The sequence below is a fragment of the Protopterus annectens genome, chromosome 8.part0 (assembly GCF_019279795.1).
Source record: "Protopterus annectens isolate FY-2018-M chromosome 8.part0, PAN1.0, whole genome shotgun sequence".
Taxonomy (NCBI): Eukaryota; Metazoa; Chordata; order Ceratodontiformes; family Protopteridae; genus Protopterus; species Protopterus annectens.
This window is the reverse complement of record NC_056741.1, coordinates 767,263,799-767,277,204: the sequence shown is the minus strand read 5'-3', so window position 1 is coordinate 767,277,204 and position 13,406 is coordinate 767,263,799. Positions and strand designations below refer to the sequence as shown.

At 40.0% G+C, this 13,406-nt stretch overlaps 1 protein-coding gene across 3 annotated transcripts in view; it reads right to left on the bottom strand.

The window, feature by feature from the left end:
• Window positions 1-13,406, bottom strand: part of LOC122809034 (vascular cell adhesion protein 1-like) — a 318,139-nt gene that overhangs the window by 134,055 nt on the left and 170,678 nt on the right. The window lies entirely within an intron of this gene.

Here is a 13,406-nt window from a genome sequence, read left to right as displayed (position 1 = left end):
TAATCATAATATTAAGAATATGTTCTGTTAAAAAGAATAGTTTATGTATTATTCTGTTTGTACAATAAATACATTGTGCTAATACTTCTAAGCTACTAGCACCTTACCTTCATATTTAAAGCTCTGTTCAGTTCCCTGCAGTATGTGGGTGCTATGTTTCTTCCACAGTCACTTCATGTGACCATTTTTCTTTGGAAATGACAAACACTATCCATACAAACAAATGCATGCATCCAGTTTCTTCTCATTCTCTAAATGTTTTTGCTACAGCAAATCACTTCACTGCCTAAGCAATTCTAATGCTGCATAACATCAATCCATGCCCCAAACCTGCACCCTGCCTTCACCTTGCTTATTCATTGCCACATGACACCACAGTTCGCAGAGTTGAAAAGGAAAGCTTTCACACATACACCTTCTTACTATGCTTACAGGTTTCATATCTAATATTTGCTGCTGGTGGCAGTTTAAATTTCTCACACAGATATTTAATAGCTTGTTAAATGTGTTGGTAGATTTATCCATGGACCATTTCAGAAATGGCTCTAGAGGCAGACACATTTACATCACAGTGAGCATCAAAACTTACATTCAGTGAATATCTGTAGAAAACATTTTTTTTTACTGTGTGGCATTCTTGTCTTTGTGCAGGAGTCATTTCCAAGCTGTGGGAACATACCTCTCAACTCCCAAGAATTTTGAATAATGTCAAAGATGTTTGCCTCATATTTTGATCTGTTCCTCATAAAATCTTGTAGGTTTCTGGGAAATCATTAAGAAATCAAGTCACTAAACAATGATACACATTTGAGTTTCAGACTTCAGGCTGAATTCATAAAGGTTATCTCAAAGTGTACACTATGTGCACATTTTGTGGACATTTATCTGAATTTAAGAACAGCCCTACCACAATGCTAGTACTGTCTATTTACTCTGAAAGGTTATCCAAAATCCAGGGAGTCAATAAATTCCATGTAGGCTTCATGTGAAGCCTACACAAAATGTATGTGTTTGCATGATGAACAGCAGTGCTAATTGCTTATGCTCACCACACATTGCACTTACATGAATACAAGCACCATTTCATGGCAAACAACAGTGTTGCCAGCCAGGAAACTGCACAGAGCAGCACGAACACAGAAAGAAGATGGATACAAATTTGCCTCAGTATGAATATATTATAAAAAAGTGTACTCACTGCAAGGTACACTACAAGTTTTTGCAGACTGAAATATTAAAAGTTGAGGTGATCAAAAAGGGCAAATACAATGCAACATAAATACACTAGGCAGGGAAAGTGTGCTGATTAAAATGGCCACAGACATGAATGATAGGAATGTAGAAAGAAGAAGCATGCAAAATATGGCAAAGTACCCAAAGACAGGATGTGCACTTCCAAGACAAGTCAGTAGCATAACATGAAGCACATATGTAGATAGCACAGTACTGCTTATTATATCTCCTGTGAGAGTATATGTATATTGCCAGACATGATAGTGTATATATGTGACTGTCACACAAAGTTACATGTCAATACAGATGAATAGTTGTGATTTAAACATCAGTGAAATGCTCACTGGAGAGGACACTTAGCAAGGTGGTCTATAGAATAGGCAGTATGTGTATGTTGTGAAGGTCTTCACAATGACTTGCTTGAATATGACTGGAATATCAGCATACCTCACAATCAATCATGGAGACATTCACCAGACTTATGGACAACTGCTGTCAGAAGCAGGCCCAATCAGAAACAATTTAAAATATTAACAACATTAATGTGATATTGCCAGAATATGTGAGTTTAAGTTATTATACATGTTCTGCAGGAACAGATGTGTGCAGATATGATTGTCAGTATTCTATAAGAGGAATTCACCACACCTTTTCCAAACATAAACTATCTTTGGAGGGGTTAAGTGTGACAGTTTTAATCCTGGAATTAAATTCAAGGGCAATCCGGGCCATTTGATAGGTTGGCATGATACATAACCCACAAGCCACAGATGCAACATTGGAACCCATGCCATCAGTGTTGTCAATGATCTAGTATCACATATTCATATTGTACAACACATTGAAGTAAAGTCTACACTGTCAATTCCTAACAGGTATGCATACCAATGAGTAGTTCTGTATGGCCATCAAGATGTGTGGAAGCTCACTGCACCAAATTTAATACACTTGACTAAAGAATCCCTGGCTGCCATAAATATCAGCCATAAGGATAACACCACTTACAAGCAACACACTATTATGCGTGTGTTCCCTACACACAGCTGTGTATTGTGTGCATCTGCCCCATTTAACAGCAATGGATAAATTGTCTTAAGCATCTGCAATAGATGCTTGAAATAATAACTGGTGTGTTATAATGAATGGTACAGTAGTATGTGAGACTGATGGCAATGCATCACCTATGTTCATGTGCACAGAAACTACAGCAGTGCAAAGTGTAGTGTCAATGAGCAAGGAACCTGTCACAGTGATAGTTTGTTCACATTCCAAATAATGCATGGAGCACACTTATAAGTACATAAAACCTAAAGACGTGTGCCACACAATCACCATCCCCCATTGCCAGTGAAAATGTTATACTGGCATGAAATCCTGACATGCATACATATGTGTTCATACAATCTATCAACTGGTAATACTGATGTAATGCACTGTAATGTCTGTGACACTGTACAGTCACACTATAGTTGTACCTAGGATACAATTGGAGTTCATAGGTTCATAGGTTCATAGCTGAGTACTAGGCTAATGTTCTAAGATGACATATAAAAGCCTAGCCATATTTACCATGCGTCTCACAATTTTAAATGTCTATGTGAGCAAAGTTCATACAGTAATGAGCCTATGTCATGTTATCTAAGACCAACTGCTTCTATCCATGAGGGACATGGGTGCAACATGAGGATTGCAATGAACATTAACCAACCACTGATGTAGGTTGCACTTCAATATGGTCAGGAAAGGCCTTTGCTTTACATGAATTGGATGCTTTCTCCAGAGAAAGGGTAGTGTCTGTGACACGTTTCTATGTCTCCAACATGATTTATGTCACAGTCTAGGTTATCATCCCTTGAATGAGTGACCCTCATACATTTTGCTTTACCAATGTTTAATATCTCCAAAAGGGATGGATTGGAGACTGCCCCTATAGGCCAGACAAAAATTGGCCCTTATTAGCCTGTAGGAGAAAATATACAGTGATAATAGTTTCAGTCTTTCCATGTAGGACTTTTCTAGTACACTGTGTATCTTTCTTGTGCAAAATTTCTGGTGTTGCTCCAGCTGTTGCACAAGCGTGGTGAGTTACATGCAAAAGGGTCCATTGCTCTCAATTATTGTTGTGATGAGGGCCGAGTAGAATAGAATTATAATGGCCTTTGAGCTGGATGCCATGCCCATACTTATGAGTTGTGCCTCATAGAAGGGATTGGTCAACACTGTGGACACATGGTAGTCAAACTTACAATTACTATCTCCCTGAGTACCCAGGTCACATACCACTCTGTGCACTCATTGGGGTGTGCTGTCTATATTGTAATTAGGTTGAGTATTTGATTTACAAAAGAAATTAATGTTGGGTTTTTTTGGACATTAAGTGTGTCACCCTGGCTCTGGCACCATTCATTTGTGTGTGTTAATACTTTCTGCAGTATATCAATACCTTTACTGATTCAACGATTTTCCACACTTTGCAGTCATCCACAGAGTTTGTTGTACAAAGGCTATCTAAGTTTGTCTTGATTTCTGTAAATTAAATACCAAACAGGAAATGGCCTAGTACAGAACTCTGCGGTAATGCATTTGCATTGGTCTCTGGCTAGAGGTGAATTCAAACACTTTTCCAGTGTGTGTCTGGTGGTGATCTACTGGGCTATCCACTTGGTGACTTAGTGTTTTACAGCCAGTTGGGACAGTTTCTTTGTAATGTCTGAGTGTGGAATTGTGTTCAATGCCTTGGCCAGGTCATGTTATGTGAGATGCACATTCTTTCCCCTCATCCATGGCCTTGGTGACCTTCTCGAAGAAGTCTACCAGATTTAACAGACATGGTTTAGCCTTAACATATCAAAAATGGGTTTGTTACACAGTCAGGAGATTATCATTGCTCTTGTAGATACAAGTAAGGTCTATGATGATTCTTGCCATTGGCTTACAGATGAGTCTAGTCAAGCTTATGGGTTTATAATTGATAATTCCCTGTGTCAGGTGATTGTCCCCCTTGTTCAGACAGATAACTGTTGCTGTCCACCATTCTGCCAGAAAATAGTCTGTTTGGTGACTGTGGTTAAGTAGGGATCCAACTGTCTGCTAGGTCATGTTTACATTTATTGATAAGGCAAACCAGGATGTTGTCAGGTCTCACTGAGGCTGTGTTTTAAGACTTGCAGAGTGGACGGATGAGCTGCTTTCTTGAATAAATATGCTGAGCAATATTTGATGTATACTTTGGGTAATGAACACTGGGAATAGGTGGTTAAGGTTGGGTCCAAATCTGTCAGTTAGCAGGTTGTCTATTGCCTAGATTTGAGTATTGGTGCTTCCATCCACAGCCATCTGTGCACATAGCTGTGTATTCCCCATAAGATTTTGTACTTAGAAAAAGATTTGTGAGAACATCTCCAAATACAACCTTGGGTATGCATCACAGAACACACACTGAAACTCTTAACACATTCATACATTATACCTATTTCACATCATTATGTCACTTGCATGTCGTATGCTATATGTTTATCATTGGAAAGGTGTGTGTGAGGGTTCAGGTACTATATAGAGGTGCATTACAAATAAGGTGGATGTGATGCATACAGAGCAGTTAATGACATAAATGCTGGCAGTCACACGATGCTGCTGGGTGACACCTGAATAATCCTTGTGAATAGCAACATAGTTTGGCATACAATGAATTCACCACAGTTGCTAGTGAAACTGAACTGGTTATATGTTTGTGTATATCCCAGCATTACAAAACATGGATGAAACAACACATATGTGTCCATGTAATCAGTATGATGCAATACTGATGTATGTCGCATAGCATTTCGTGATGGTAGGTATACACGTGCACACATGTGCCATACTGCAAGTGTCACTGTGGTGGTTAAATGAGAAATGTGTAGGATGTTAATATAGTCCACTACAAGAACACATGCTTTATAAAGGCAGCAATATGCATAGGATCATCCCATGGCAACAGTCCTCTGGAGGCATATTACTACAGCTGTTATGCAAGGAACATGTAATCAAATGGCAGGAGTGACCATCAATATAGTATGTGAAATATCAGATTGGAATACACTGTTGTAGAGCTATGGTACATCCACTCCTCAACACAGGACATATGGATGACAGCAACATTGACATGAGTAATCTTAACAGGGTCATACAACATTACTAGACTAACAGCCAGCATCACATAAAATCATAGCTGTTATTATAGCCTTTAAACCGAAATCAATATATCTATATGATGCAGGATATTAGGGGTAATTGCATATGTGTGTATGTGTTTGATTTTATTACATACTGCCTCTATCCATATGTGATGTGTACACCACTCCATGACAGAATTAGCAATCACACATCGAATAATCTGCAGATGACTTGAAGAGGGTCATGGAAGGGCTGTGCTTCGCGATGTGTGCATGCATCTTTCAGATAATAACATCCTCCAGTGTTCTGCAGAAAGGATGTTATGTTGGCAGAGGAAAAAAGGGAATGTTGGATTCATGGGGCTATGTTAAGGTTTTCCTGAGTGGGATACAAATGAAAAAAAGATACAAAAGATCACATACTGATAGTAATCTACCACCAACCACAAACACAGTAGTTGAATGAGGTCAGGTTTGAACCTTAGGCTTGTGTAGGTGTACAAAATGGATTCCATAGAAAGCAACAGTAGCATCACCACAGATGTCTGACTTTACATTGTTGCAATGCACTTTATATAGGATGAAAACATCACAGTATGCTGAGAAGAAGAAGAGGTTGGTAGTACCATCCCACATGCTGCTCTAAAATGGTCTCCAGAATGACAGCTAACTGAACACACACACACACACACACACACACACACACACACACACACACACACACACACACACACACACACACACACACACACACACACATACACATGTTGACTGCAGCGAGATTAAAACCCTAGTTGAACAAGCTAGAGAACACACACACAGTACTTAACGCTAGCACCATGGTACAAGTCTAACTTTCACACTGTCAGAGAAGACTTTACTTCAGATAATAAGTCTCCAGAATGACATTTAACTGAGCAAACACACACACACACACACACACATACACACACACAAACACACACACACACACTCACACACACACACACACACACACACACACACACACACACACACACACACACACACACACACACATTGATTGCAGTGAGATTAGAAGACCTACATACTTAGTTACAAAAGCTAAAAAACAAAGTACTTAGTGCAAGCACCACAGCACAAGTGTACCTTTCATATTGTCAGAGAAGACTTTATTGTCTGAACACAGACCATAAATTAGACTTTTATTTTGAGGTAAGTTTGGCCTCGCAGGCCAAGGACAACCACGAAGCATTCTTTAGCTTTGTCCACAACCTCAAAGGCAATACACAACTGTGTGTAGAGCTCATTGTAAATGGAGCCACCTATACTGAGCCAGAATATATAGAAAACCTCCTGACTGATAAATTCAGCTCCAACTTTACTCCTCTCTTCCCCTCAACCTTCCTTCAGGAAATATCATCAAATGTAACTCCCCGTACTATTACTAGGGAACAGGTCTTTAATGCTCTCTCTAACACCAGGAACACTGCATCAATGGGCCCAGACAATATTCCAGGGTGCCTTCTAAAGAGCATGAAACATAACCTATCAGGGCCTCTGGAATTACTATTTAACTGTAGCCTTAAAACAGGCTTCATGTTTCATGAATGGAGAAAGGCAACAGTCATTCTTTTGCACAAAGGTTGGCCATCTACAGACCCAGGAAACTACAGACTGACAAGTCTCACTAGTTTTATGTGTAAAGCCATGGGAAGGAATTATCATGGAGATGATCAATAGAGATATAGTAAACCTCCAGACACTGGACCCAACCCAGTTTGGTTTTGTCAAGGGGAGAGCATGCCTACGCAACCTGGTGGACTTCTTTGAGAAGGTCACCAAAGCAATGGATGAGGGCAAAATCGTTCAGACTTCCGACCTTGACCTGGCCAAGGCATTTGACACAATACCCCACTCGGGCATTGTTGACAAATTCAAGAGGTTAGGTACAAATTCATATGTCACCTGGTGGATAGCCAACTGACTCACAGACAGGACCCAGGAAGTTAGAATTGGGGAATCCATCTCTACAAAGAGGCCAGTCATAAGTGGAGTCCCTCAGGAATCAGTCCTTGGACTGCTCCTTTTTGGCATTTACTTCTCAGAAGTCAAGGCCAATGTCAGTGGTCTCTGGATGACTATATTTGCAGATGATTGCAAATTAGGAGCTGTCATTGAATCTCACACTGACACAAAAGTCCTCCGGGAGGGGCTGACACAGGCAAACAACTGGTGTCAAAGTCATGGACTAAAACTAAATGCCAAGAAATGCATAATATCATCCTTTGGGAAATCATCCATCCCTGGTAACTATCATATTGACAACACACCCTTTAGAGTTGACCCAGTAGTCAGGGACTTAGGGTCACAACATAGATAGTAAATTAGCCTTTCATCATCATCATATGTCTACAGTGGTGAGGAAATCATTCTATGCTGTGCAACTTATAAACAAAGGTATGGCATCTAAGTCCAAGGAAGTCATTGTTCTACTGTATTCGGCATTCATCAGACCTATCACTGAGTACAATGCCCCCTTTGGTATGTACCTATCCAGGCATATCCAACAACTGGAACATCCACAGAGGTTCCTCACTAAAAGAATACAGGATGCAAGTAATATGCCTTATGCAGACCACCTCAAGGCCCTATCCCTGTATTCTGTCTCCTACAGGCTTTTGAGGGGAGATCTATGCCTGACATACAGGGTATTGTCAGACCCCACTCTGATGGACCTCCTGCATATCCACAAAACTAACAGTACCAGAATTACCCATTCTAAATACTTAAATCTTGCCTGTTATATAAACAGAACCTGCTGGAGAGATAGGTATGTATCCAAGAGACTACCCTGTCTATGGAACAGGCTCCCCATCCATATGAAGCAGAGTTCCTCCCTAATCCAATTCAAGTGCAACTTGGACAATTGGATGGGAAACTGGAAATTCATGCATGGTTTGGCACTTATGTCTCTGTTGCAAACAGGTAACCTGTAAATGGTTCATCTCCCAGGCCCATACTTACACTTACCAAGGGTATCAGAACTTGTCAGAGATTTGGGATGCATGGCTAGGCTTAAAAAGGCCCTTGTGGTCATTAGCCTAATCACATATGAACCTACAACAGATGACATCATCAGTGTCAGGTAAGAAGAAAATGCTGGTAAAATTGTCTGACATGCTGCTCTAAAATGGTCTCCAGAATGAGAGATAACTGAATGCATACATTTCACCTGCATTGAGATTAGAACTCCTACATACCTAGTTACACAAGCTAGAGAATTCAGTCCTTAATGCTGGCACCACAGCATAAGCCTGGCTTCTGTATTGTCAGAGAATGCTTTATAGCAGGTGACATCATCAGTGTATGTTGGGATGGCTGTATGAAATTGCTGTATAGTCATGTACCACTGTAAAAATTTGCTGTCAATGTGACTTGAGCAATGACACCAGGACATAGACTTATGCTCTTCTCACTACTCGCGGGCACACACACACACACACACACACACACACAGACACAGACACACACACACACACACACACACACACACACAAACACACACACACACACACACACACACACACACACCCCTTGACTGTTGTTCAACTCGAACCCCATCCTAACTTATTAGTCTAGTTGCAGAACACAGAACCTAACATTTGCGCCATTGCAGAAGTCTGATGTTCTCATTATCAAAGTGGCTTTTATAGAGGATGACATCACCAGAATGTTGCAGATAACATATACTGTTATGAGAGTTGTGTGCAAAGTCTGGACTTCAGATTTTATGATTGCAATGTGAAAAAATACCCATACTTTAAACGTCATCTTGTTAACCTAGGTGAAATATGCTGTTATGAATGCATGTTGCAGAACTAACACATACATGTGTCTGTTTCTCAACATGTCTACATAACACATACTCACACACATACACACACACACACACACACACACACACACACACACACACACACACACACACACACACACACACACACACACACTTAGGAAACAGCAGGAATGCAAGTGTTGATGTATGTGTATTCTGATGAGTTGATATCCACAGTACTAGATTTTTCAGACAATATAAATGTGTTATGATCTGTGATGACCAATAGCTAGTGTCAGTATAAATCCATAACAAATGTAACAATGCAGTTGTACTCTATTTCTGTAGTGCAGTTGTCATCGGGCTTACTACTGAGATATTATTTGCAAGTGCATTGCTGCAGGGTACACGAGTCTGAGTAGTATGTCTTTAGTGAATAACAAGCCCCTTCCCTTATGTTGTGTTTAAGAATGCCTTTTGATGACATAGAGGATAACTAGGCAATAGCCATAGTAATACATGTAAGCCACATGCTTACATAGCACGTCTATCAGGAACAGATTTGCATGAACGATAGCGAAGTGTTAAGGCATGCAAAATTCCCAGTTCATGAATACAACTTGAACTTGAGAATTTATTAGGAATATGTTATGTGAGAAATAGGTGACATATACTATGTTGTACATACATTATTTTATATTGGACAACTTTTATGACAAGAAGAACTGTTGCTATTGCCTTCCCCATTTGAGCTGAAGTAAGTGGTGAGCAAATGCTTTTCTTTGTTTAAATGGAAAAAATAACTATTTCTATTGCTTCATTTTCCTTCATGCAAACAGGCTTAGTGGCAATGTGTGCCTGTCAGCACTATGGATGGTACTGAATGCAAAAAATACACCTGGTGCCTAGCTTTCCCTGTGACAACAGGTGTAAGAGCAGTAAGCTCATGGTCATAACACAGGGTTCAAATCCAGCCCATTCACTTTTTTTTTACAGATGGTGTCAGAGTGGCACCTAAACAAATGTGATCATTACTGCAAATGTTACAAACAATAAATGACTACAGTAAAGTATGCATCTTACACAATTTTTATTATTGATGCCTCCCTCTATACAGTGGTACAACTATTAGATGCGTTATAGACCTCACTGCAAATCACAAGTTAATGTGTGTACATCTTTCTAGAAATGACAATGGTTGGTACATGTTTTGAAAAGATTATTTCTGACTCAGCAGATATGCTAGTCATGTATGGCCATATATCCTGAAAAGTGTGTGCATTATACTTTGTCACAAACAATTTGCACATCGGCTTACATTCATATGGTTGAAGGCACATTGCTCAGCCATACATTTTTTTGACTTTTCTCCATGAATCCCTTAATGCTGAATGGTCAGAATGTTGTAAAAACACTGAATTCAACATTTCCGACCACTCTACACCCTAAAACGAGTGCTAACATGGGTCAAAAAGGGTACGGGAATTTGGGATTCTCAACACTTGCAATCGCATTTTTGTGATGTTGCCACACTCCTTTCAGCCATACCCGATCAACCATTCACAGGTCGACCATATGTATGTACACTTTGCACATCACATTAGATGAAGATTTCAACCATCATTACCTGAACATATCAAAAACAGAATCCTATAGATGATTTTAAAACATTGCACAGTGCAGAAGAAATGATAAACTACTGAATTAAGGTTATATATTTTTATTAACCATCAACACAGTCAAGTCAGTCTGCACACACCATCCATCAACCTAATAGACACACAGGTACAGAGGAGCTGGAGTGATGGGAATAATACAAGAAGAGATGAACATGCACCTAGAAGTGTTTTTTAATGGCACATTAGTGGTCATGTATTTGTTCTGTTGTCATTATTAACATTACATGAAGTGAGTGACATAAGGGGAGAAAAGTTTGGGTTCCTATTAGATCGATGAAGAATCAAAATCTTGAATGGTCATATAAGCGGAAATGAAGGTAATTGAAATCGCTATTGTGAGATCGCAGTACAGTGAAGATCGGAAAATTTGCCCTTTCCTCACTGTAGTGCGATCACGAAGTTGGAATATATCTTTAGTGGGAGTGGGGGTGGGGGTGGGGGACACAGCCCCCTACAATACCGATTTTGATTATCTGCATTTTCGCTCATATGAGCATTCGTGATTTTGATTTTTCGTCTATGTAATATAGACCAGAAAAGTTTTAGGGGAGAGACAACAGGACTATGACAAGCAGATGAAGGTTGGCTAAATATTTGACAGCAGTGTGTTTGGATGTCATTTCAGATATACATTTTTGGCTAGTAAACAATATATCTCCATAGAAAATCATAACTTTTGCAAATTCTGATATGTGGGTGATTAATGATATCATACACATATAATCTGGCACTAAGAAATGATGAGAAATGTAATCTGGAATTGAACCCATGAAGCCATTGTCAAAAAATCTTCCAGACCAGTGATTTATGTCAATACTCATAGAATCATAGGAGATTACTAAGCTACTGACCCGGAGGTCATTTCAAGCTTAGCCATTTCATCCCAATGTAATACCATAGAAATGTTAGTTAATATCCAAGACTGCATTTAGTAATGACTGCCCAGGTCCAGGAGGGTTGCAGGTGCTATTCTCAGTAAGAATTTACAGTGCCCTATCCACTCATCCAGGTTCCTTTAGAACAGTGCCATAAAGGTGTTCTGTTTCACACAAAATAGGTAGCCTATTCCAAAGATGTCACAGTCACTGGGAGATAAATCTGTCCCTCCAGCATGTCCTATTTAAGTTGCAGGCCATATTTAGGTCCCTGGAATGGGTCTATATGATACAAAGTAAAGTGACAGGGACTTCAGTCGGTCTGTGTATGGCATGCTCTGAAGTTCCTTGATCTTCTCTGTTAGAAACCTCTGAGGTCTCAACAATTGCTGCAGGTGCATTGTACGGTACATGGCAAATGAGATATTATACTCAGTTATGGGCTGGATTAGTGCCGAATATAAAGGGGTTATGACCTCTATTGCTCACAAGGCAATACCTTTACTAATCAAGTGTGCTATGTAGAAAGGCTTCCTTACTACAGTAGACACATGGTGGTCAAAATTAAAGTCGTGGTCAGCTTGTGATCCCAAGTACCTTACCACTTCATGGGTACTTAGGGTATTGTTGTTGATTTGATAGTGCGAAGGGACATTGCTTGTGCTGACGGGAATGATGATACATTTCTTTGCATACAGTTTGAGACCATGACTAAGACACCAGTCGTTAGTCTGCATAAGACTCTCCTGGAGTATACTGACATCATTTGGGCATTCAGTAATTGCACCCAGCTTGCAGTCATCTGCAAATATGGTCAGCCATAACCCCTTAGTTTTGACCTGAACTTCTGAGAAGTATATACCAAACAGTATGGGGGCCCAGCACTGAACCCTATGGCATCCTGCTGGTAACAGGTCTGCTGGTTGATGTGGGGTCACCCACTCTAACAGTGTTTTTTTTTCTGGTTTGTTAGTCAGTTAGCAATCCATCTTACAATGAAGGGGTTTACATTCAGTTTGCTAAGTTTATCGGCTAATGTCTGAGTGTGGGATTGCGTTGAAAGCCTTTGCCAAGTTGATGTATGCTTTGTGCACAGATTTGCCCTCATCAATGGCTCTGGTCAAATTTTTGAAAAAAATCCACCAGATTTAACAGGCAGAATCTGCTCTTGACGAAGCTGAATTGGGTATGATCCATGGTTTGGAGGTCGCCTATGTCTATGTTTATGAGGTCCATAATGATACGTTCTAAGGCCTTACAGATGAGGTTGGTCAGGCTTGGGTCTGCAATTCTCCAGGTCTGTTACTAGGCAACGTTTGTGGAGAGGAATAACTGTTGCTGTTCTCCATTCTGCAGGAACAAAGCTTGTGGTCAGACTATGATTTAAAAGAGTACTTAATGGTAATGCTAATTCATGTTTTAGGCATTTAGAAGACAACCTGGGATGCCGTCTGGTCCCACAGAGGCTGTGTTTTTTTGCTTTGGCAAAGCTTTGATGACCTGTTCTTCAGATATATAGGGTGGGGGGCTTGGGGCAAGATTTGTGATAGGTTTGGAGGAGAAAGGGGAGTGAAATCTTTGCCAAACCTATCCACTGGCAGCTTTGCTATCTCTGTGGAGTCAGTGTGTTTGATACAGTAGCTCACTA